The 26,690-nt window shown below is 42.6% G+C and overlaps 1 pseudogene; it reads right to left on the reverse strand.

The window, feature by feature from the left end:
* LOC127627407 (netrin-G2-like) overlaps window positions 1-26,690 on the reverse strand; it is a 96,043-nt pseudogene that overhangs the window by 63,951 nt on the left and 5,402 nt on the right.

Below are 26,690 nucleotides of genomic sequence, written 5' to 3' on the forward strand. Positions count from 1 at the left end.
CTGCTCGGGGAGGGTCGCGACGCCGAGGAGGTATGATACTGTGGTGCTGGAGTGGTTCAACCAAAGACAGAGGAGCCTGCTGCCATCCACCAGGAGAAGAAGGAGCCGCTGCCATTCGTGAGGGGGCGTGGGAGCTCGTTACCTTCCTCCAGGAAGCGGAGGAGCCACTGCCGGTCGCTAGAGGGTGCAGGAGACGGTACTGTCTGCCGGGGGGCGGGGGAACTCACTGACGTCTGCCGGGAGGTGGAGGAGATTCCTGCCCGTCCTTAAGTAGGTGAGGTAAAGTTCCATCGCCGGGCACTGTGGAGGACCGCTGCCCAGCTGGCCGAGGAACAAATGGCGGCATTGTTGGTGACTCGAATGTTTCTTTTTTCTCTCTTTAACTTGTTGTCCTAACTTTGTAAGTATGTAATTCTGGTTCTTTTCACCACGTCGCCATCCAAAAAGTCGTATTTTATTCCACTGGATGCAGCAAGTACTATAATTGTTTTCCCCCCTCTATCACCTTCCTTCACAAAATGCCAATCTGAAATGTAGGTGGCGCTCTAACGCATTTTAGCCCTCACAGATGTGCTCGTCCATAGACATTCAGTCTAATTTTCAGTTCATGCACAACCTCCAATTTTCTATCAAATATCTCGGCCTGTGAGTGGACTAGAAGCTCAATCTAGGTGTCATTAGAAAGCTGTGATCCTCCCCTTTGTGATGCTATATAGGGTTGTTTAATATAACATATATTTCTGGTGATTTGTTACGCATGCTTTTCCTGCTGGACCACATATATTGTTCTGGACATCTAAGATATAACATTGGATTTTCACACAAGCAAGCTCACAGACAAGTAAAACAATTGCCAACATTTTAGAAAATTAAAGATAAAAGCAGATATGACATTTTTAGCTATTTGGGGCATACAGCAGCAGTGATTGGTGCAGTGGTGGCTCAGTGGTTGAGGCTCAGGGTTACTGACCAAGAGGCCGGGGGTTCAAGCCCCAGCACCACCAAGATGCCACTCTTTTGCCCTTGAGTAAGGCCCTTAACTCCAGATTGCTCCGGGGGGATTGTCCCTGTAATAAGTGCACTGTAAGTCGCTTTGGATAGAAGCGTCTGCCAAATGCATAAATGTAAATGTGCTTGTATTTGATGTCTTACAAAAAGCACATTTCACTTTGTGATTCTTTTGAAAATCTTTCGAACTGTGGTATTAGGGCATCAAAATATTCATGAGAATGAGAGCTTTCATTTGATATATGACTTGTCTATTTACGCGCTATTTGACTTTTATATTCATATTGATATTTCCACATTACCTCTAGGTGGCGCTGATTTGCGACCCACATGTTTTCAGGGCTTATTCTGTTGGTTTTTTGTAACATAAATGCAGAAGTGATGGTGTTCTGTGAAATGCTCAGATTCTAAGCTTTCAAATGATACTACATATGCCTGACTTGTATTCAGAGACGTGAACATTTTAAATGCTAATTTTTTTTTAGATATAGCACCCCCTTTTGGACCCGCTGGCGGGTCAACAGAGTTACAGAGGTTAAAACCATTTGATTATCACCATAATGTGACATTTTTCGTCTGGTCTTCATTATCTTTGACAAAATGAAAAAAAACTTTTGTCACTGAACATTTTCGTCAGCTATTTTGTTGACGAGATTAACACTGGCCATTTGTTGAGCTATTGTTGCTATGTCAGGCTGGACAGGATGCTTAAACAAAGCCTGATTTGTTTGACTGATCAAAAAGTTGATTGTGTGCTCACCTGGCTAGCACCTCAACATTCGAGATGGCGTAGAAATATTTGAGCAGGTTGTCTCTCTGGACGTATGTTCCGCCGAGGGCGGGCTTGAGTAGGCGGAGCCTCAGATTAGTGAACGTGAAGAAATCTCGTAGACCCTTCATGCTCTCCATCCGAGTGTACAACCCTTCCATATTCAGCAGCCTCGGGCCGGCGAATATAGCAAATCGTGACCGCACCTCGAACCTCACAACCTTCTCGTTCTTAGACCCGACCCAGCGGGAATAATGCTCCGTGCAGATCACACGTGTGGCGTTGGCCGCGTTCAGGTCACGCACGCGTCTTGGTGGCATGTTAAATGCGTCCACACAGTCGTCGGCGTAGTACTGGTAGGGCTGCCATGTGCGGCCGAAATTTAGCGATTTGTCTAGAACCATGATAGTGGGTCGGCCATACTCGAAGGTGATTTGAATGTCATCGGTGAGCTCGAGGGTCTTGTTCCAGGTCAGAGTAATGTTTGCTTGAAGAGGCTCAGGATACCGCCGCCACGTGACCGTCTGCCAGTATGTGATCAGACCACTGCGCTCTCGATCCTGCATCAGCTGCGGCGGGTGAGCCAGGTCAGGGTTAGATGCATCGCATTCATCACTGCAGAGATATGGATTCTCCTGCAGAGAGACAGAGAGAGGCAGTGAGTAAGAGAAAGAGTGAGCCAGACAAACAAAAAGAGAGACACTGTGTTTATGAGAGACAGGAAGAAAGTATATTTGATACGAAAAGAGACTACTCTATATAGGCTAGTTTTTCAAAGAAAGCTCTTTTGACCGCGACCCGTACGTATGCATTCGACAATGCACACAGGTGTATCCAAGTGTCTAGAAATTTACGTCATGCTCACTGTGTGTGAGACGTAACTGCACATGGACTATAAAAGTATAGATGAAATTACTGCGACATCACACTGCAGGCAACCAAGGAGGCCGGGCCGCGAGGACACACGCCCGGTGCTGATATGTCTTAATCAGCTGGAAGGGGGATAAAGACGAGCAGGAGGAACCAGTTAGGAGAGAGAGAGCAGAGAGAGAGAGAGAGAGAGCGAGAGAGAGACACATGCAGCTGCTGTGTGTTTATGTTTGCTTAAGTTGATTTATGTCACATGTATATATACGTGATTTATATATAAAAGTTATGTTGACTGTTCTGCCGGTTCCTGCCTCCTCCCTGCCCATCATAAGTGCCCCGTTACATTGGTGCCAAAACCCGGGAAGGAGGAGGGATGCGCTGTCGTGGAGTACTCGCTACTTCCGTCCACCAGGAAGCAGCGGAGCCGTTACCATCCACCAGGGGATGGAGGACTTGCTGCTGTCCACCAGGGGAGGATCGTCTGTCATCTAGCAGATGGCGGAGGAGTGGCTGAGGACTGGCCGACAGCGCGTCCGGGGACTGGCGAGTTAGTTTTTCTCTCTCTCCTCTCTCGCACTCTGTCGCTCCTCTCCCCTCGCTCTTTCCCTCTGCCCTCTCCCTCCCGTCGTCTCTCCCAGCGCTCCAAAGAGCAGAAGGACGGCAAGAAGGGCAACACCCTTCCATGCCCTCCTCCTCGTCACACTCCTCCACTGCCCCATTCAGGCCGGGGAAACCTCCGGCATGACATACTCCCCTCCCTTTCTGGAGCGGAGTGCGTCATGCCGGAGTTTTCCCCAGCCTGAATAGGGCGGCGGAGGAGTGTGACGAGGAGGAGGGCATGACCGGGCCTTGAGGTTGCATGCCCGGCGCTAAATTGTCCTAATCAGCCGGCAGGGGGATAAAGACAAGCCAGAGGAACCAGTTAGGAGAGGAAGAGGGACACATGCGGCTACTGTGTCTGTATCTGTGTGTTTATGTTTGTTTAAGTTGATTTATGTCATTATAGTTATGTTGATTGTTCTGCCGGTTCCCGCCTCCTCAACATCGTAAGAACCCCATTACAAAGCTTTACAAGTGTTTTTCTTAATGTTGCAAAATGTACATTTAATGTGCGTTATTTTGTATTTTTGCGCGTGTGTGCTGTATATAACTTCCAGCCTGACTTGCAATGTCTTATAACCACTTAAAAATAAGTTTATAAGAAGACACTGCTTTTGTCACTTTACATAAAACATATCTATTATATATATTACAAATAAACTGTATATAATACATTATAACTTCTGCAGATAAAATTGGATGTTCATTGTGTTATAATAGAAGCCTTTATTTTTGGTCACACTTTATACATACATTTTTGCATATATACAGTGAAATGTATTTGTTTTCACATATCCCAGCTAAGCTAGGGTCAGAGTGCAAGGTCAGCCATGATACGGCACCCCTGGAGCAGATAGGGTCAAGGACCTTGCTCAAGGGCCCAACAGTGTCATCTTGGCGGTGCTGGGGCTTCAACCCCCGACCTTCTGGTCAATAATCCAGAGCCCAACCGCTGAGTCACCACTGCCCCCAAATACTGCATTATACACTGCATTATCCTCTATGATATAACTATGTGTATGTAAGTATTATAATGTATTGTAATTGGGGTTACTATTATTTATGAGAATTTATAACATAATAAGATGTATTTTTGAGACAGTCCTACTAATGCATTAGAATGCCTATCCAATGCATTATAAATATGGGCTTTCACTTACATTTTTGCATGATTACAGGGTTTATGGCATTACGTTGTCATGGCAACTAAGTTGTTTACACAGAAGGGTTTGGTAAGCGATTTTTATCACTCTTAATCATGTTAACACACATATTGTTTACGTCTTGTGGCTATACATTTTGATACATTGAGTATTTTGAAGTTTACAGATCGGCCCCCATTGACTTTGATTGTTAGTGCGTGACTGTAACACAGATTTTTGTTTTTTAAAAGAGAAACCGAGTCCCGTTCGTCAGGGTGACAGTTCTGACAGGGTGGCCTTGTTCATATAAGATCATTGCAAGACGATATTTGCCCTCATTTGCGTCACAGCAGTTGCGCTTTGAAAAGTAATAATAGCCGTTTGCAGTGGGTGTTTGTGCGATTGCTTTGTGAACGTTCAAATGCACCAACAGCAGCTGCAGGGTAAATGGGTCTTATAAGAGCAGACGAGATAACACAATGACGGTTATCATTATCAAATCCTCAGTTTGTCCTGATCCACCGATCCTAATGGAAGAAGCCCAAATCTCCAATAATCTCTTGGACCCAGTGTGTGTTATCCCAACCAACAGCACTTTTTGGGCCATTTCCAGCCAAATTTGTGCAAAGAGCCCATTGAAAGCAGTTCTTTGGGTGCCAAAAGACCACAGAAGTGTCGCCACCGGGCGTGTGTTTGTGAACGGGAACTTCATCAATACTTCTGCCTTGAGAGAGAGAGACAATTTAAGTGTGATAGAGAGACAGTAAGTGAGACAATGAAAGAAACAGAATCATAAGACAAAGTGAGACAGAAAAAGGGAAGACAAAAAGAAATAGAAAGACAGTGATAGAGACAGGCAAAAAGGGGAAATAATTAAAGAAAAAGAGAAGGAACACACAGTTCTCATTGTAAAACTACAGTGAAAATGTTGCAGTGTTTTATTAAAAGCAAAGACTGCAGGGAGTCCTCATGTGTGGGCACAGAGAACTGCTGTTGGAGAGACACCACCGCATCATTAAAAATCTGGGTCAATTCTATCAGCTCGCTTTATAAAATCATGCAGGAAAATGATCTAATCATCTAACTATAGTACACATTCTCACAGACACACACACACCGTGTTTGTGCTCATGCTCGGCTTGTAGACAGATACGACAGGTTAAGATTTGCCCGATCAGCATGTATTCAGAGCTCTGATGCTGTCAATATATCTGCGATCCCATCAAATGCACTGATACCTTTATGCAGGGCTAGCCCACACACAGACACACACACACACACACACACACTTCTAGTGCCTTACTCTTTAGTATTTCACCGCCCATTGAGAGATGACATACGTAGAAATAAACATGCTGCCTCTCTTTTGTTCTCCATTTCACAATATTAGGACCCACGACTTACAATCGTTGTATATGGCTAGTTAATAAAAAGACACACACACACACTCGCACAACACTCATAAGAGAAGCTTGTTACAGCACAGTACGTCTTGGGAAATACATCATCTGATTTATGAAGCCAGGCACACAGAGAATAAAAAATAAATGAAAGGAGAGATAAAACAAAGTGGGTGTATGAAAGGGAGAGACGGGTGGTGAAATGATAAAGCAGTCTTGAGTTCTCAATCTTCTTGTTTATCCTCGTGTGACCCCGCGTACACATGCGTGGACGTCGTATTTTGGCTTCGCTATATGCAACGCACAATTTAAATGAATTTAAACCGACTGATCTCAGTTTAGGAGACTCTGTGCTGTCAGTAAAGGGTTCAAGTTTCGATATACGGAGTCATGTGACAAAACAACATGGTGCTGATCACAGCTGAGTTTGTCTTTGGGAGAAACAGCAACATAACTACATCTGGTAAGAAACGTAATTATGTTATTACATTGGAACCAGTTTGAGTCAAAAGATTAGAGTCTCTAGTTTCATACGATATGCCATTTTTAAAATTGGAGCGATTTATCGCGAAACGCCACGCTGCTAAACACAATGACCGGTAATGCTAATTCTTTCCTTAGGAGTCCTATTTTCACTGTGCATTATCACATTGAGGATCAATGCATTCATCCAAAAGCTGATAAATGTTGCTTTCAGAGGCTTTATAGGGAGTTAGGATGAAAATAAGATGCATTTCAAACTGTTCTGAGACCAGTGCAGACAGACAGCACACTGGAGGTTAAGTCATTCACTACATAGGGAGCAAGGGGGCATCCTATAGCTCTCTATGCAGTTAAGTGCATTCACTTCTAGTGGGATATTTCAGACTTGAAATTAAGTAAAAAAATAACATGCTTCGTGAAAACAGTAAATAATATACATCATAAGATATCAGGTGAGTGTACCTGCATGCTGTCCCGGCATGTTGCGCGCATGGAAGTATACCTCTAGTGGCGGATGACTGTAATTTCTCTATCTGCTGGCAATGATTACTGAGTGCTGAAACTAATTAAAGAGCACCTATTATGTTTTTTAAACTTGTCTAAATTTGTTTTAAAGGTCTCATACAATAGATTTACATGCATCCAAGGTCAAATCAGAGACTAAAACACTTTAATTTGCTCATAATTTCAATTGCATTGCGTTTTTTTTCCCCAGTGCCAAAAATGACTCAATAATCCATTCTTAAGCATTCATTCTAAACTCCTCCTTTCAGAGAGCCTAATCTGCTCTGATTGGTCCATTCTAAAGCATTCATTCTAAACTCCTCCTTTCAGAGAGCCTACTCTGCTCTGATTGCTCCATTCTAAAGCATTCATCCTAAACTCCGCCTTTCAGAGAGCCTACTCTGCTCTGATTGGTCCATTCTAAAGCATTCATTCTAAACTCCTTTCAGAGAGTCTACTCTGCTCTGATTGGTCCGTTCTTAAGCATTCATTCTAAACTCCGCCTTTCAGAGAGCCTACTCTGCTCTGATTGGTCCATTCTAAAGAATTAATTCTAAACTCCGCCTTTCAGAGAGCCTACTCTGCTCTGATTGGTCCATTCTAAAGCATTCATTCTAAACTCCTTTCAGAGAGCCTACTCTGCTCTGATTGGTCCATTCTAAAGAATTAATTCTAAACTCCGCCTTTCAGAGAGCCTACTCTGCTCTGATTGGTCCACTCTAAAGCATTCATTCTAAACTCCTTTCAGAGAGCCTACTCTGCTCTGATTGGTCCATTCTAAAGCATTCATTCTAAACTCTTCCTTTCAGAGAGCCTACTCTGCTCTGATTGGTCCATTCTAAAGCATTCATTCTAAACTCCTTTCAGAGAGTCTACTCTGCTCTGATTGGTCCATTCTTAAGCATTCATTCTAAACTCCGCCTTTCAGAGAGTCTACTCTGCTCTGATTGGTCCGTTCTTAAGCATTCATTCTAAACTCCGCCTTTCAGAGAGCCTACTCTGCTCTGATTGGTCCATTCTAAAGCATTCATTCTAAACTCCGCCTTTCAGAGAGCCTACTCTGCTCTGATTGGTTCAGCATTCATTCTAAACTCCGCCTTTCAGAGAGTTTACTCTGCTCTGATTGGTCAGATGTCCCAGTCTGTTGTGATTGGTCTACCGCTTAGAGTGTTTGAGGGCAGGTCAAAGCTGTTCGGGAGCAGCCAGTGAACACCAGAGGCGGGTTTTTTGTTACCAAATTATGTAGGTTAGTACAGGAAGTAAGTCTGTAATTACTAACGACTCGTTTCAGGTGTTCAGAATCGGTTCTTTATTTTGGGAGTCAATAACTCCATTTGTCGTGCACTTTGTAATCCATCTCTCTCTATTTACTTACACTTTTGGAAAGCCTTGAAACCACAATAGTGGATTTTCTCTTTTCACTGTTGGAGCAAACATGAATGCAACAATAAGATTTACCAGAGTTTACCCCACTATAGTTTACTTCCGCGTTTCAAGCCCGATCAATCATAGCTGTAACTTCTGCAAAGCATTGCACTCTAAGAACTCAAGACACCTTCATACTTTCAGACACAAATTCTACACTAATTCTGTTCTGTACTACAGCCTGACACCATTATCTTGTTCTAGGACGGGGGTTTGCTCTGTTGAAAGGTGTAATGTTGCCCTCTTCTCCAAGATCACATTACCACTCATGTCTAACCGGCCTTGGTGCTGCCACTCATTTCTTCAGAACATAATGCTATTTCCTCAAGACGCTCTCATCCGTCTCCCTCCATCTCTCTCATAATCCCTTGTTTCTTCTCTCTCCTCCTCTTTTTTCTCTCTCACGCTAATGTTATTAGAGAGAGAAAAACTCATTTTGTTATAGTATTACAGCTGTTTGTCTCTTAGACAGCAGACGGACTGGATCAAACATCAACATCTGACCTGCCTAGAACATCTGCACACACGTGCATCCAAACACGCAACTGTGTACACACACATGCACACGTCAGCTCTGACCCCAGATACTTTAAAACTATAGTTGGATTAAGAAGAGAATGCTAGACAGAAACCTTCAACCCACAAATCCACTGAAACCCAACCCTCTGACACACTTAATGGACTGTTGGCATGCTAAGGGATGTGCATTGTGCTACACATGCAAGTGAGTGTACTTTGTGTGCTTGCATGTGTGCGTGCGTGCATGTTTGTGTTTGCTTGTGCATGAATATTTACATTAGTATGAGTGTGTATTTAGATGTTTATGTGCATATATTTGCATGTGTGTTTACAATTCATGTGCATCCATACATGTATTTACATGCTTAAATGTGCATGTACACATGTTTTTACTTGCATGCATTTGTGTGCATGTATTTGCATCAATATGTGTGTGTGTGTTTTAGATTGCTTGCATGCTTACATGCATGTATTTACATAATTGCATATGTGTTTACAATTCATGTGTCTCCATGCATGTATTTGCATACTTAAATGGGCATTGATGCATGCTCTTGCTGGCATGCATTTGTGTGCATGCATTTGCATCAGTGTGTGTGTGTGTGTGTGTGTGTGCGTGCGTACGTGCATGTGTTTGCTTGTGCATGAATATTTACATTAGTATGTGTGTGTATTTAGATGTTTATATGCATGTATTTGCATGTTTGCATGTGTGTTTACAATTAATGTGTCTTCATGCATGTATTTGCATGCTTAAATGGGCGTTGATGCATGCTCTTGTCTGCATTGTGTACATGTATCTGCATCATTATGTGTGTTTGTGTGTGTGTGTGTGTGTTTAAGAGCTAGCATGTTTATATGCATGTATTTGCATGCATAAATGTGCATGTATGCATGTTCTTGCTTGCATGCTTTCGTGTGCACGTATTTGCATAAATATGTGAGTGCGTTTGGGTGCTTGCATGCTTGTATGCATGTATTTGCATGATTACGTGTGTTTCGAATTGATGTACCTCCATGCATGCATTTGCATGCTTAAATGGGCATTGATGCATGTTCTTGCTTGCATGCATTTGTGCGCATGTATTTGCCTCAATATGTGTGTATGTTTTTCGGTGCTTGCATGTTTATATGCATGTATTGGCATGATTGTATGTGTATTTACAATTCATGTGTCACCATGCTTGTATTTGCATGCTTAAATGTGCATGTATGCATGTTCTTGCTTGCATGCATTTGCGTGCATGTATTTGCATCTATATGTGTGTGTTTTTGGGTGCTTACATGCTTTAATGCTTGTATTTGCATGATTGCATGTATACATTTGTTTTTATTAAAACAGGTTTTCTCACCAAATAATTTCTTGTCTGTGCCATGACCTTACCGTGACCTTGCCATGATAATGCATAAATTAAAGACACAATACTAGAATGTATAAGCTTTCCCTTCCACTCTATCCTCCTGCCCCATATACAGTTAACACACACACACACACACACACACACACACACACACACACACACACACACACACACACGGCCAACTGTTCAGGCAGGTGGCCCACATCACTAAGCTCCTAGAGCAATTATCCGCGTTGGAATCCCGTCACTGCGACAACAATCAGCATGGAGCTGGATCCCTGTCACAACGTCCACATAGCAGCCTGATAAAACCTACCAACTGGTACATTACATCACCGTTAAACTGGAATTGTACCTTGTACCACCTGCGTCCCATGCAATCAGTTAGATTAGAACATCAGTATTGTAAAATCAGTTAAAGGGGTAGTTCATCCAAAAGTACAAATTCTCTCATCATTTACTCACCCTCATGCCATCCCAGTTGTGTATGAATTTATTTCTTTTGCAGAACACAAATTAAGAGTTTTAGAAGAATATTTCAGCTCTGGAGGTCCATACAATGCAACTGAATGGGTGCCAAAATTTTGACGCTCCAAAAAGTACTTAAAGGCAGCATAAAAGTGATCCATAAGAGTGTTTAATCCATGTCTTCAGAAGCGATATGATAGCTTTGGGTGAGAAACAGATCCATAGTTAAGTTGGATTTTTACATTTTAAAAATTCTTCTCCCTGCCCAGTAGGTGGCGATATGCATGAAGAATCACCAAAAACACAAGAAGAAGAATGTGAAAGTTAATGTGGATTTTGACTGGGCAGGGAGGAGAATTTATAGTAAAAATGGACTTAAATATTGATCTGTTTCACACCCACACCTGTCATATCGCTTTTGAAGACATTGATTTCATCCATTCATAAGGATTTTATGCTGATTTTTGGAGCTTCCAAATTTTGGCACCCATTCACTTGCATTGTATGGACCAAAAGGGCTGAAAAATTCTGGTGAAGATAGAAAGTCAAACATATCTTGGATGACATGAGGGTGAGTAAATAATGATAATTTTCATTTCTGGGTGAACTGTCCCTTTAAAGATATGTTCCAGATTCAATACATGTTTAGCTCAATTGAAAGCATTTGAAGCATAATGTTGAATACCACAGAAAATATTTTCAATTTGTCCCTCATTTATAAAAAAAATAAGAAGTAGAAGAAAAAATTGCAGTTACAAATGGCAGTTAATTACCGTTAATTGCAGTATAAAAGTGAAACGGGCCATTCCATTAACATTAAAATACACATTGTTTCAAAAGTGTAGCAACAGGAAGTCAACTTTGTACATGTTAACATGATTTTAATGAAATAAATACTTTGTTCAACATGATTTTTGTGAGCTAAAATGGCTTACAGGTTTTATGGCGTTGCATCGTCATGGCAACAAAGTTGCAATATTGGATACAACTTTACACTGATAAGGTTAGTAAGTGATTTTACACTTGTAATGTTTACATTTGTGACTCTACTTTTGAAACAGTGTGTGTTTGAATGTTTATGGACTGGCCCCATTGACTTCCATTGAAAGCGAACATCGAAATAATTTGTTTGTTTTGGGGCGGCTGTGGCTCAGGTGGTAGAGCGGGTTGACTGCTAATCGCAGGATTGGTGGTTCGATACCCGGCCCACACGACTCCACATGCCGAAGTGTCCTTGGGCAAGACACTGAACCCCAAGTTGCTCCCGATGGCAGGCTAGCACCTTGCATGTCCGCTTTGCTATCATTGGTGTGTGAATGGGTGATTGAGTCACAGTGTAAAGCGCTTTGAATACCGCTAAGTTTAAAAATGCGCTATATAAGGGCAGACCATTTTTTTCAACATTATTCCACAAATTCTGTCGATTGAGCTTAACCTGTGTTGAACCTAGAACTTTCCTTTAATCTCCTCTTACAGTCTGTTTTTTGTTCTCTCTCTCTTTGTTGTCTCTCTGTGGATTTATATACCTTTAGAGTTTCTCACTGTGTGTGTGTGTGTGTGTGTGTGTGTGTGTGTGTGTGTGTGTGTGTGTGTGTGTGTGTGTGAGTTATAGCTGTCTTTAAGAAACAGAGAATACAATGTGAGCTCCATTCAGTTTACGAGAACATCACTAAGAATACAACACTCGGAGGAATACATTCAGAAGTATAAAATCTGATCCAAACTCTACAGTGAGCTGCCTCTAAAGTACACCTAGACGACTTTCTTCGATATTAGGTGAGTGGAACATCAAAAGGGACTAATCTGTAGGATATTTTAAAAATGTCAAGTCTATGTCTTGGGGTGCAAGGATGCGCCTCGATTCTAAATAGTTTTTATTGGACTCCTTCTAGATGGTGTAGGCTTGGCCTTAAGAGTCACACCTACTTGGCAATGCCAGCTGGAGGATGGGGACATAGCCCATGTCTTTTGGTTCTGTACTAAGATTCAAGAGTTTTGGTCAAGGGTTCAGAGTCGTGTCTGTGTGGTCTTGAGCACTCAGATAATATTCTGCCTTTGAAGACTTTGTATTCTGGGTGATGAGGTGAACAAACACATCAAAAACTGAGTCCTTACCAGCGGGATGGTGATTCTTGGGGGATGGAAGTCGGCTGGTGCACCGAGTTGGGCAGTGTGGTGGCTTTTGAAAAGATGTTGCACAGAAGGCTGGGCAGTTTGGGTGCTTATGGCAAGAAGTGGGGCACTTACTTGGCCTTCCTAGAGGGTTGCCAGGGAGAAGCAGCGGATAGGGACAGATTGGGTTAAATATATGTAATTAATTAATATGTGGAACCCTTTTATGTCATTGAGTATTTTCTTTGGACTGTCTGTTTATATGTGTGTCAGTTGTTATTCAATGTTTGACCACTGGGATGTATTTTGGGTGACCGGGGTGGGGTGGGTGCATATATTGATAAAAGTTGATTTTGTGTTTTCATGTGCTGTTTATGTTATTTTGAGTATGGAATCAATACATTTGTTAATGATAAAAAGGGACTAAAGTGAAACCAGAGACACTATAGGGTGAGACGGCTCACTGATATACGGCACTTCTGTAAGGGAGAAATCACAACTCTGGGGCGGCTGTTGAAATGGAGGTCCCGCCTTACAAAAGAACCAATCACCTTTTTGATAGAGACATTGCGTGTCAGTTGGTCTTTCCCTATTCAAGTAGATAGGGGCTGTACTTGTATCTTAATTGCGGCCTGAAGGTATTAGTGGCCAAGTGACCTGACTTGTCTTAAAGGGACTTTGCTTGAAAGACTTTCCATGGGCAGTATCTCTATTACTGTACAAGCACTCGAGATCCCTTTACACTGGTGCCGAAGACCCGGGAAAGAAGTGGGATACGGCGTAGTAGAGTTCTCGCTACTACCGTCCACCCCAATGGAGGAGCCCGGCCGCCTGGAAGCGGAGGAAAGGCCGCCGACCGCGAGGGGAGAAGGGGCTCCTAACCGACCGCCTGGAACGGTCAGGGCCGCGGTCAGAGCCGCTGCCAGGGGTGGGGGAGACCCCTTCTGTTCCCCGAGAACACGGCGGGGCGTTCCGTACGCCAGGGACTGGAGGACTGCCTCCGATCCACCCGGGGAGGCACGGCTGTCGTCCGTTAGAGGGAGGAGGAGTGGCCGATGTCAGCTGACCTTAAGCGATCTCTCTCTCGTCGCACCACCGTCCGCAGTCGGCATTAATCCCTCTCGGAAGCTTAATTAGCCTAATTAGGGACTGGGTGTGTATAATCACGCCCCGGCCCCGCCCTCCCCCCGTCACAGTTTTCTTTCCTATTTCAGCTATTTCAAAATCTGCGATTAATCGGGATGACTACAAAAATAACTCAAGCGATTAATCGCGATTAAAAAAAATAAACGACTGACATCACTAATTTTAACATTCTTGGAAAGATGCAATGAAAGTTAATGGTGACTGAGGCTAACATTCTACCTTTGTGTTCCACAGAAAAGAGAAAGTCATACTGCTTTGGAACAACATGAGGGTGAGTAAATGATGACAGAATTAAACATTTTAGGTGAACTTTCCCTTTAACTTCATACACTGGTAAATATTTTGGTTAAGGGACTTAAAAACACAGTAAACTATTAATAAAAACCTCGAACAAGCCAGGAGAAATGCTAACAGCGGCACTCGCCTGGTGTTTCGGTGCAGGTGTGAGGCATGAAGTGTAAATATAGCAGGTGGAAAATATGTTGCAGCCACGATCCAATGAGACGGCCACACTTAAAAAAGCAGTTCCTTAATAAGATTTCTGGAGCGTCGAACGCAATACATTACATTGCAGACACATTAGTCTTTTCGTAATGAAAAACTTTGAGGTCAGTGCTTTTGGAAAGTTTCTTTATAAGCTTCGCATTAGCATTCAGCGTTTTAAGATGAACAATAGCAGTAATATCTCACACCGCCTAACATGCGATCAATCATTTTTATAGCGTTAGATATTAGAAAATGCAGGGCAGACTGTTTGAACAGTAGATTCGAATATTGCCACTATGTTGCTGCTATTATCCAGCAATTTTACACTAGTTAGCGCATCATATACTGTAGCTATTGTGCTATGAATGAAAACACTCCTTACTCAAACACAACGGTCAGAAACTACAAATAAATCAAAATAAATTCCCTCCTCTAAGGAGCTCCAAGAGTTATATGTTTCTAGAAATGTAAACTACAGTAGTTCATCAATATGTACAATACTAGACCTATACATACTATATACTGCTACTAGAAACTGTAAACTTAGTATGGTAGTATGCTGTTTCAAACGCAGCATTACGTAGTGCGGTTAGAGAGTTTGAAAGATGTTTCCTCTCTTCGATCATTTCTCTCCTTCCTTCTTCCTGTTTGTCCTCTCTTCTTCACTTGCCTCCCTCTCTCTTCCTCTCTCTCTCTCTCTCTCTCTCTCTCGCTCATTTCTATTTATAGCACTGGCTCATTTGTGCCTTTAAATCAGAGAGCACTGTAGTGTAGCAGGAGGTTTTTTTTACTTTCATACACAAACACCCCAACATATGGCCTCACGTTAACACGTCTTATCATTTCATGTGCAATGTGGCAGAGTGCTCTCAGAAACTGCACGCATGAACAACACGTGCTTGTTTAGTGTGTGTGTGTGTGTGTGTGTATGTGTGCTCCTTTTTTTAGCTGAAGTAAGCTTTGATTAGACCCTTTCATTGGGGGATCTCTCTCTCTCTCTCTGTCTCTGTGTCTCTCTGTCTCTATGTCTCTCTCTATGTCTCTCTGTCTCTGCCACTTTCTCTTTCCAAATAATATTAAACAGCTCAGAATAGAGCACTTGAAAACAAAACAGACACTATGGCACAAGCATGCACAAACTAGGACAGACACATGGATATGCATGGGAACAAACACACACTTACACACCAACAGACACAAACACACTCACACTTACACACTAGGACTGCAAACAACAACAGCACTGAGTGACAGCTGCTGTGAGATGTGAACAGTTACACCTATAATACTCTTATGGAATAATTAAGAAATAAAGCTTGTGATCACTAACAATTACAGTATAATATCAAGCGTTAGTCTAGCATATTATACACAACCTTAAATCAATCATATTTCATTTCATAAAGTTCATCAATTCTGCCACCATTGACCCACTAGTCATTCAAAACATGTTTTTCAATTTTTTTTTGTGCAATACAAAAGAAGTTATTTAGCAGAATGTTCACGCTGCTCTTTTCCAACCCCAGTCACCATTGAACATTTTCGCATTAAAGGAAAAATCACATTGGTTGAGAAGCGCATGTGGGCAAATGCAGCCTGATCTCATGAAAACTGAGAGACTGTGATGACATTTTTGCAAAATGATGTGACGTGGCTCCTTCGTGGCAGTTCTGAGGTGAAATGTTCTCTGTGTGGTGCTAACATTTTTTACATCAAATAAATGAGTATTTTTAAGGTAAATACTCAGTCAATTTTTAAATGAAGAAAACTGATCTCCTTACTCTAAACCTTGAACCAATCTGGCATACCGGGCATTTTCCCGGTGGGCCGATGCACTTTGGGGCCGATCATGGCCAGCGGGAGAACCTAGCGGGCCAGTTGTGCGTCCGCAAAACGTGCCGAATGGGCCGCAATAAGCTAAAATGAGCCGCTATGTTATGCAGAACGGACCACAAAATGGCATCGCGATATGCAGAAAAGGACAGCGAACAACAACCCTCCCCTTCCCCCCGCTCAACAACTTTTGGGCCAGTTGCCTTGAACCTAAACCTAAAAAGCAAAGTGTGTCATGAAACACGCAACTACTAAACCAACCACATGGCAAGAGGCCCAAAACTTGTTGAGGGGGGTGGGGGAGGTGTTCGCTGTCCTTTCCTGCATCTCGCGGCACCGTTTTGTGGTCCATTCTACATAACGCTGCGGCTCATTTTAGATTATCGTGGCCCATTCGGCACATTTCGCAGCAGACAGACCAGCCAGCTCAGTGCATCTCGCGGCACCGTTTTGTGGTCCATTCTACATAACGCTGCGGCTCATTTTAGATTATCGTGGCCCATTCGGCACATTTCGCAGCAGACAGACCAGCCAGCTCAGTTCATCCGATGGCCAGTCCGCCCCTGATCGGCCCCAAAGTGCGTCGGCCCACCGGGAAAATGCCTGGTATGCCAGATTACCAGTCCAGCCCTGCTTACAAGTCACGCACCACAGTAAAAGTGTTTAGATGTCATAAGATAGCATTGTTAGAGGAACAGGGTGAAAAGTAAGTGTTTATAAACTAATAATCTGCCGTTTCACGCGTGATTTGTGTGAAAGTAAATATAATTCACTGTTGTTATAGCGCCTCTAGTGTTCATTTCAACTGGAAAGTGCCGTGATACTCACAACGAGCCATGCGAAAATCATTTCACGAAAACGTAAGTATAGTAACTTGATTCTAATAGATTCTGAACGATGACTGAATTCTCATTTTTGGGTGAACTTTTCTTTTAACTCGCTTCGTTACTTAAATCATGTTGCCATATGTATGTCAGTGTGCAGCATTTGGTTTTTCTCCCATCTTTTTCTTCATTTGAGTTTGTCATTTTCTTGGAAGGAGACATGCTAGGGAGGATCCCGTCTATTGTAAAGTGCTGATTGTGCCCGCCTGCCCACCCTCGTCATGTCTAGAATGTAAAAGGGAAACGTTTGTGCAGGGCCATTAACGACCCCATCAATATTAAAGAGCTTGGGACATCCTAAGAAACATTCTAGAGGCCAGTCCATTAGCAGCACTCCAGCTCAACAACTCAAGTCTCAGGGGTGTGTGTGTGTGTGTGTGTGTGAGCGTGTATTTATCACTTTGTGGGGACCAAATGTCCCCATAAGGATAGTAAAACCCGAAATTTTTGACCTTGTGGGGACATTTTGTCGGTCCCCATGAGGAAAACAGCTTATAAATCATACTAAATTGTGTTTTTTGAAAATGTAAAAATGCAGAATGTTTTCTGTGAGGGTTAGGTTTAGGGGTAGGGTTAGGTTTAGGGGATAGAATATAAAGTTTTTACAGTATAAAAACCATTATGTCTATGGAAAGTCCCCATAAAACATGGAAACACAACATGTGTGTGTGTGTGTGTGTGTGTGTGTGTGTGTGAGCGTGTGTGTGTGCGTGTGCTTTTCCTGTGATAAGTTCCCATCAGAATTTCTACCTTGGATGTACAAGTTATTATAAACATTCATTTAAGGGGATCTAAAGTGATAGTTCACCCAAAAATGAAAGTTGTTATCATTTAGTCACCCTCATGTTGTTCCAAACCAGTATGATTTTCTGATCATTTCCGAGAAACAAACTGATTTGAACGGAATTTTGGCCCCTAATCAGGCTAATTAGCCATTGAGAGGGATAAAGGCCGACCGAAGGTGGCAGTGCGAGGAGAGACAGATTTACGGACAGCTGTCTGACACCTGTGTGTCTTTTTGGTTAAGTTTATAATTAAAATATAATTGATATTGTCAAGCCGGTTCCTCCTTTCCATTAATCCCTTTACACTGGTGCCGAAACCCGGGAAGGAGGAAGGGTAGAGTCCTCGCCACTACCATCCACCCCAATGGAGCAACCGTGGCCATCTGCCGGGCGACGGAGGAGCCCAGCTGCCTGAGAGCGGACGAACGGCTGCCGACCTCGAAGGGAGAAGGGGCTCCTAGCCGACCGCTGGAGCGGTCAGAGCCGCAGCTAGGGACGGGGGGAGACCCCTACCAGCCGCTAAACGCGGCAGGGTCGTGAAGACCGCTGACCGCGAGCGGGTAGGGGCTCCCGGCCGACCACCTGGAGCTGGAGAACCGCTGCCAAGGGCGCGGGAGACCCCTTCTGTTTCCCAAGAACGTGGCACGGCGTTCCGTTCACCAGGGGCCAGAAGACTACCTCTGATCCATCCGGGGAGGCACAGCTGTCGTCCATTGGAGGTTGGAGGAGTGGCCGAGGACCAAGCTAGAGTGTGTTGGAGAACAGGCGAGTAAGTGTTTTGTTTCTCTCTCTCTCTCTCTCTCCTTTCTTTGTTGGCCCTTCCCTCTATTCTTTAAAAATGTTTTGTTAATTTGACACGGCGTGTAGGTGCCCTTGTCCCCTCCCTCATCCAGGTAGACGGGGATGACCTGCCAGCAGACGAGGTGGAAGGCACGCCCCTCCCCAGGGAAAGGGGGGGGGGGCATCATGGACCCAGCCTGAGAGAATGAGGGAGGAATGTGGCAGAGCGAAGGGCGGGGCCAGGTCGTGATTCCACACATCCATCCCCTAATCGGGCTAATAAGCCCTAGAGAGGGATAAAGGCCGACCGAAGATGGCAGTACGACAGAGAGAGAGATTTACGGACAGCTGTCTGACACCTGTGTGTGTGTGTGTTTTGTCTTTTTGGTTCAAGCCGGTTCCCGCCTCATCCTTTCCATTAACCCCTTTACAAAGTCATATGCTTTTTTGTCCTTTATGGTGCTTTACAGACCTTGGTCACTATATGCTTTCAATGTTTTGAAAAGAGCAGCATGAACATTGTACCTAACATCTCATTTTGTGTTCCACAGAAGAGAGAAAGTTACATGGGTTTGGCAAAACATGAGGGTGAGTAAATGATGACAGAACTTTCATCGTTGTGTGTGCTAGTCCCTTAGTTTGAGCGTGTGTGAGAGAAAGAGAGAATAGAGTTGTCTATCATTAAACAGATCACTGACTGTTAAGTGTCTGAAAGCTGTGTCCATTTCCGCCTCTAATAGCTGTCTGTATTTTCAGTCCCATCATCATTGTGAAAGCTCAACTACTTCACAATCATCTGTAATGAATAAGTTTGTGCGTATGTGCGTGTTTGTGTATCTACAGAATGTGTGTTTATGCACAACATTGCAGTGTCTATAATTTGATCTGGACTAATCGGTGTTGTATTACCTCTTTTCCCCTGATACTAGTATTTGTTTAAGCTCTTGTACTCTTTCCAATCTGCCCTCCTCACTCCCATCCTCTCTTTTGACTTCCTTTTAGACCATTTCCTTTTACTTTTGATACCTCAAATCAAGCACCTTGTCGGGAGAGCTGGACTATAGATTAAGTTACAAACAAATGCTCTACAGCAACACTTCCAGATCCTTTTGTTGCTTAGATAGTTGGGTGCTTCATTCCAAATTGAGCTGAAAATGCCCCAAAAGTGCTGTTTGTGGGGTTAAAACACACCAAAAGATTATTGGACCATGTGGGCTTCTTCTTCTTTATATTTCAAACTCAGGATTTGACATCAATGATGACATTTCACGAATCATGGTATCACGGGCAACGATTTTCCGATGCATCACGATCTTCGTTTGAACGAACTTTTGAAACCGATTTTTAAATCCTAAAGTCCTTCTTTTACTTTATGCACAACCCTTTACTACAATGAGAGGAAATCACTCACATTAGCAGTGAAATTTCAAGTAATGCATTGAATAATGTCTCTGTTAATACCCTTTCTGTTCTTTGCATTCAGTAGTTGTTGTTCAAAAACTGTTATTAGCATCAGGTCCAAAAGCCAGTGTCTGTATGGGCCAGGGGTGTGTCAGTGCCCATGGCATGGGTAACTCACACATCTGTGAGGGCACTATTAATGCAGACATACAGTGAGGAAAATAAGTATTTGAACACCCTGCTATTTTGCAAGTTCTCCCACTTGGAAATCATGGAGGGGTCTGAAATTGTCATCGTAGGTGCATGTCCACTGTGAGAGACATAATCTAAAAAAAAAAATCCAGAAATCACAATGTATGATTTTTTAACTATTTATTTGTATGATACAGCTGCAAATAAGTATTTGAACACCTGAGAAAATCAATGTTAATATTTGGTACAGTAGCCTTTGTTTGCAATTAAACGTTTCCTGTAGTTTTTCACCAGGTTTGCACACACTGCAGGAGGGATTTTGGCCCACTCCTCCACACAGATCTTCTCTAGATCAGTAAGGTTTCTGGGCTGTCGCTGAGAAACACGGAGTTTGAGCTCCCTCCAAAGATTCTCTATTGGGTTTAGGTCTGGAGACTGGCTAGGCCATGTCAGAACCTTGATATGCTTCTTACAGAGCCACTCCTTGGTTATCTTGGCTGTGTGCTTCGGGTCATTGTCATGTTGGAAGACCCAGCCTCGACCCATCTTTAATGCTCTAACTGAGGGAAGGAGGTTGTTCCCCAAAATCTCGCAATACATCCTCTCCTTAATACAGTGCGGTCGCCCTGTCCCATGTGCAGAAAAACACCCCCAAAGCATGATGCTACCACCCCCATGCTTCACAGTAGGGATGGTGTTCTTGGGATGGTACTCATCATTCTTCTTCCTCCAAACACGGTTAGTGGAATTATGACCAAAAAGTTCTATTTTGGTCTCATCTGACCACATGACTTTCTCCCATGACTCCTCTGGATCATCCAAATGGTCATTGGTAAACTTAAGACGGGCCTTGACATGTGCTGGTTTAAGCAGGGGAACCTTCCGTGCCATGCATGATTTCAAACCATGACGTCTTAGTGTATTACCAACAGTAACCTTGGAAACGGTGGTCCCAGCTCTTTTCAGGTCATTGACCAGCTCCTACCATGTAGTTCTGGGCTGATTTCTCACCTTTCTTAGGATCATTGAGACCCCACGAGGTGAGATCTTGCATGGAGCCCCAGTCCGAGGGAGATTGACAGTCATGTTTAGCTTCTTCCATTTTCTAATGATTGCTCCAACAGTGGACCTTTTTTCACCAAGCTGCTTGGCAATTTCCCGTAGCCCTTTTCAGCCTTGTGGAGGTGTGCAATTTTGTCTCTAGTGTCTTTGGACAGCTCTTTGGTCTTGGCCATGTTAGTAGTTGGATTCTTACTGATTGTATGGGGTGGACAGGTGTCTTTATGCAGCTAACGACCTCAAACAGGTGCATCTAATTTAGGATAATAAATGGAGTGGAGGTGGACATTTTAAAGGCAGACTAAAAGGTCTTTGAGGGTCAGAATTCTAGCTGATAGACAGGTGTTCAAATACTTATTTGCAGCTGTATCATACAAATAAATAGTTAAAAAATCATATATTGTGATTTCTGGATTTTTTTTTTTAGATTATGTCTCTCACAGTGGACATGCACCTACGATGACAATTTTAGACCCCTCCATGATTTCCAAGTGGGAGAACTTGCAAAATAGCAGGGTGTTCAAATACTTATTTTCCTCACTGTATATGAACACATTTTGGAGCAGCATATACTGCCATCAGGCGCTGTCTTATCCAGGGACGTCCCGGCGTTTATAGCAGGACAGCTTCGAACCACATATTGGCAGAATAAGCAGAGGGGTGCTAGATTGGCCTGCCTGCAGTCCTGATCATCTCCAATTGACAATGTGTGGCGCATTATTAAGCAGATAAAGACAAAGACCTACATAATGGATGAATGGGTTAAAATTCAACTTTTTAAATTAAACTTGTGTCTCCAGTGCACAAATGCCTAATAAGTGATATTAGAAGAAATGGTGATGTTTCACAGGGGTAAACACTCCACTGTCCCAACTTTGGAGTGTGTAGCAATTATCGATTTTTTTTTAAACTATGAAATTCACAAGGGAAAACATCATATAATGTGTAGTTGTGGTGCTTTCAATATAGCAAAGGGTGAATATAATTTACAAATAAATCCTATTTCTTTTTATTAGCATTTTAAAATAGCATTTTAAGTATAAATTTGTCTTAAAATCTAGTTTGAACTTCATCTAAGTTACAATAATGAACAAACACAATCTGTTTGAACTAATTACACAAATGAATGTATTGTTCTTGTATGTATTGAATACATCATTCAAACATTCACAGTGTAGGTTGGAAAAAGGTTGGAAGAAGTATGTGAACCCCTAGGCTGATGACGTCAACAAAAGCTAATTCGAGTCAGGAGATGGCAAACCTGGCATCCAGTTAATGAAACCAGATTGGAGGTGTGGGTTAGCGCTACTTTGACTTATAAAAAGCACTCAAACATTTTGAGTTTGCTAGTCATAAGTATCATCTGCTGAAGTGGACCTTGAGATCTCAGAAGACCTACAATGTAGAATTGTTACTCTGCATATAGCTGGAAAGGGTTACAAAGTTGTATCGAAGAGCTTAAATATGAATCTGTCCACAGTTAGACAAATAGTCTCTAAAAGAAGATGATTTAGTGATTTAGTACTATAGATACTCTCCCTAGAAGTGGCCATCCAGCCAAGATGACTAAAAGGGTCACATCGCGGAATACTTAATGAGGGAAAACAGAACCGTAGAGTGACAGATAAAGACTTGAAGGAATCATTGGAACTGGTTAACATCTCTGTTCATGACTCTACTATATAGAAAACATTAAACAGGCATGCCAGGAAGCTGCTTCTTTCCAACAAAAACATTGCTGCATGCCTGAAGATTTCCAAAGACCATCTTGACTCTGGGAAAATTATTTGTGGACTGATGAATCTAAGGTTGAATTGTTCGGGAAGAACACACAGCACAATGTATGGCATAAAAAGGGCACTGCATACGAAAATGAAAACATCATCCCAACGGTGAAGTACAGTGGAGGGTGCATCGTGATTTTGGGCTGCTTCAGGGCCTGCAACGATTGCCAACATTGAGGGAAAAATGAATTCCCAAGTTTATCAAGGTATCCTACAGAATAATGCCAGGGTAGCTGTGTGCCAACTACCCTGTAAACATCGAAGTAAATCCACTACAGAATGACTTAAAAAAAGAAAATCCACCTTTTGGAGTGTCCCAGTCAGAGCCCAGACCTTAACCCAATAGAGATGCTGTGGAATGACCTCAAGAGAGCCGTTCACACCAGATATAATAAGAATATGTCTGAGCTGAAGCAGTTCTGTAAGGAAGAATGGTCCACGATTCCTTCTGAACATTTTGCAGGTTTAATCGGCATTCTGCAGCTACCAGAAATGCTTGGTTGAGGTTATTGCTGCCAAAGGAGGTTCAACCAATTATTATAGGGATAGTTCACCCAAAAATGAATCTCTCATAATTTACTCACCCTCATTTTGGCAGAGTTCCATTCGTTGCAGCAGACACTCTCTACCTCTGTTGGCATTGCCTCCATATGCACACCACGTATCCTGAGCTCTCTGTCTCGCTGAGGCTTGTTGGTCCAGCCTCCTCTATCTCCCTGTGCTCCTGGTCAGAGTACTCAGGTTCACAACTTGTATCTCCTCTTCTCCTCCTTGTATCTCCTCTTAACTTTGTTAACTTAAACTTAAATTTGCTTCAATTTGTTTACGTCTTTCGGTCTGTTCAGCGTTCCTCCTACTCAGTTGTAAACAGCGCTGCTGTTCTGGGTGTGTCGCACATGCATCACTTCTCGCGTGAGCATGCCAATGGCTAAAAGTCTCAAGACAGACCAAGTGACCTCAGCACTCACGGGAACGCACATACCGCTGCTTTCACAAAATCGTGTTACTATAAACATCCATCCATCGTGTTACCATCCACATGCCTAAGGGTTCACTTACTTTTTCCACAGCACTGTGAGTGTTTAATGGGATGTGTTCAGTAAAGACATGAAAGATTATAATTGTGTGTGTGTTGTGAGCTTAAGCACATTGTGTTTGTCTCTACTTGTGACTTTGATGAAGATGAGATCACATTTTATGCCCAATTAATGCAGAAAACCAGCTCATTCCAAAGGGTTCACATACTTTTTCTTGCCACTTTAATAGCGCTTATGAACATTAAAAGAACAGGATTTTTTTGTTACTATATAATGTTTAAATCTGAGGAACTAATCTTTTAGTGTTTTAACATATGTTTGACAAATATCTACATGACTTTGTAGTCTCAATTTATTATACCCAAGGTGGACCTCCTAAACAAGTGACCTCTGTGCCCTACAGAATAACCTGCTGACCCTGTGGGTCCTGCTGTTATCCTTCTGTTCCTCTGTCCCTGCGAACTGGACTCATCAAACGCACGTGGGTGAACAACACCTTTGCCTCTTGCTGTCCATGCGTGCTGACCTCAGCTGTATTTTTTCTGCTGCGGTTGGTGACCTGCACAGCAGATCCTGCTCAAATTGACGCTGCTTCAAGACCTACACCCCATGATCGGTGCTGGTTGGCACCGTCCTGTGAGCCCTGATTGTTTTGCATGGACACCACGACTGGTGGTTTGTAAAACAAACTGTAAACCTGTGAAAAAACATCTGCCCTCCCAACAGGTTACTAATTGTCCCTCTGATTAATGCACTAGCATGTTACTTATTCCTTCCATTGTCCTGTGTTAGTTCCCCCCAAAATAATAATTCTCTCATCATTTACTTCAGATTCATAGTGAATAAAGACTGACGTATTGGTCTGTTTCTCACCCAAAGAGTTCATATCGCTTCAGAAGACACGGATTAATCCACTGGAGTCATAATTTATGGTATGTCCTTTCTTGAGCTTGAAAGCTTAGGACCCCTTTGACTTGCACTGGATGGACAAAAACACCTCATACATCCTTCAAAAAAATCTTATGTCCAATCCTGTTAGACTGATGTCTCAGCGGGCGTTTTTCAACCTCTTTACTTGATTTACTTGGGGTGTGTTCACACTTGGCAGGTTTGGTTCAATTAAAATGAACTCTGGTGCGATCGCTCTTTTCGTGCGGTTCATTTGAACAAGTGTGAACGCTGTCACCTGAACCTTGGTGCGCACCAAACAAGCGGGCCGAGAAAGCCTGAATAGTGGTCTCGGTCCGCTTCCAAACAAACTGTGGGTACGGTTCGATTCATATATGAACGCAACATGGACCAAAGACGTCTAAACGGACCAAAAACAGGAAGTAATTTGACTAATACTGACCTCAAGCATACCTGGTTATTCTCATCATAGGAGCTATGTTGCCCATTACAGTTCGGGACAGGCGTCGGAACCGCCCGTCAGCCGTCCTTACAGCATATCTTTGTTTGTGTGTGCAACGGAGGAATTCCTGGCATTGTTTTGACTCCTTTACACATTTTATTATCTCTTTGTTTGTTCTCAGCTGGTAAAAATACCCCCATATATACATATATATATAACGAGGGCATTTCGCCAGAATTATTTTGGATGTTCGGTAAGTTCAGTCCAAAAATATACATCATAAAAGCTGTCCAATCAGGTCGTGAACTTTTCCTGTTTCCTTTTGGTTTTGTATTGTTAGGTTCGGTGTTAAAAATGCCAGTGTGAACGCCAAGCAAACCAGGACTAAATGTATCATTTTCTTTTTTGGTCCGGACCAAGAGAACCAAGAGAACCGAACTACAAGTGTGAACACACCCTAAAAGTTCAGTTCCCAGTACCTTTCTCAACCCAACGATGTCTGAGCTCAAACAGAGGTTCCCTATTTTGATTAGATGCCCATCCCAGTTTGAAAACGATTGCCCACTGATTGGAAAACCCCCATTTTATTTCTACAGGGACCTATACTTCAATCCTGTTTAGTATGTGAGCACTTTAAAGGAATATTCCGGGTTCAATACAAGTGAAGCTCAATCGACAGCATTTGTGGCTTCGTGTTGATAACCACAAAAAATAATTTCGTCTCGTCCCTCGCTTATACGTGTTAACATGATTTTGGTGTGATAAAATGGCATACTAACCTTTTCTGTTACAGTTATATCAAAAACTGTGATTTCAGGGTTTCGTTGCCATGGCAACGAGGTTGTAATAGTGGATATTACTTCACCCTGATAAGGTTAGTAAGCGATTTTATCACACTAAAATCATATTAACACGTGTAATGTTTACATCTCGTGGCAATAATTATTGAAAATTTTAAATAAATGACGGATGAGGCGAAATTATTTTTGTGGTAATCAACATTGTGCCACAAATGCTGTTATTTGAGCATAACTTGTATTGAATATTCCTTTAAACTCTCTATTTGTCCTCAATAGGATGCAAGATTAGAATGAATGTGCCTCCACTCATAGTATAGGTAGAAAATAATATGCCAACAGTGCCCGGATGGTATTATACCTCCAGTAGTAAGACAAAATAGCTTTGCTCCATATTCTAAAGTATGTATTTTTCCAATACTAACAAAGTACAAACTTTTAGTGTGTATTGTATTTGAGAATTTATGCAGTTTCGTATTGTGATAGGCCTAGGA

This window comes from Xyrauchen texanus, chromosome 34 (assembly GCF_025860055.1).
Source record: "Xyrauchen texanus isolate HMW12.3.18 chromosome 34, RBS_HiC_50CHRs, whole genome shotgun sequence".
NCBI classification, from domain to species: Eukaryota; Metazoa; Chordata; class Actinopteri; order Cypriniformes; family Catostomidae; genus Xyrauchen; species Xyrauchen texanus.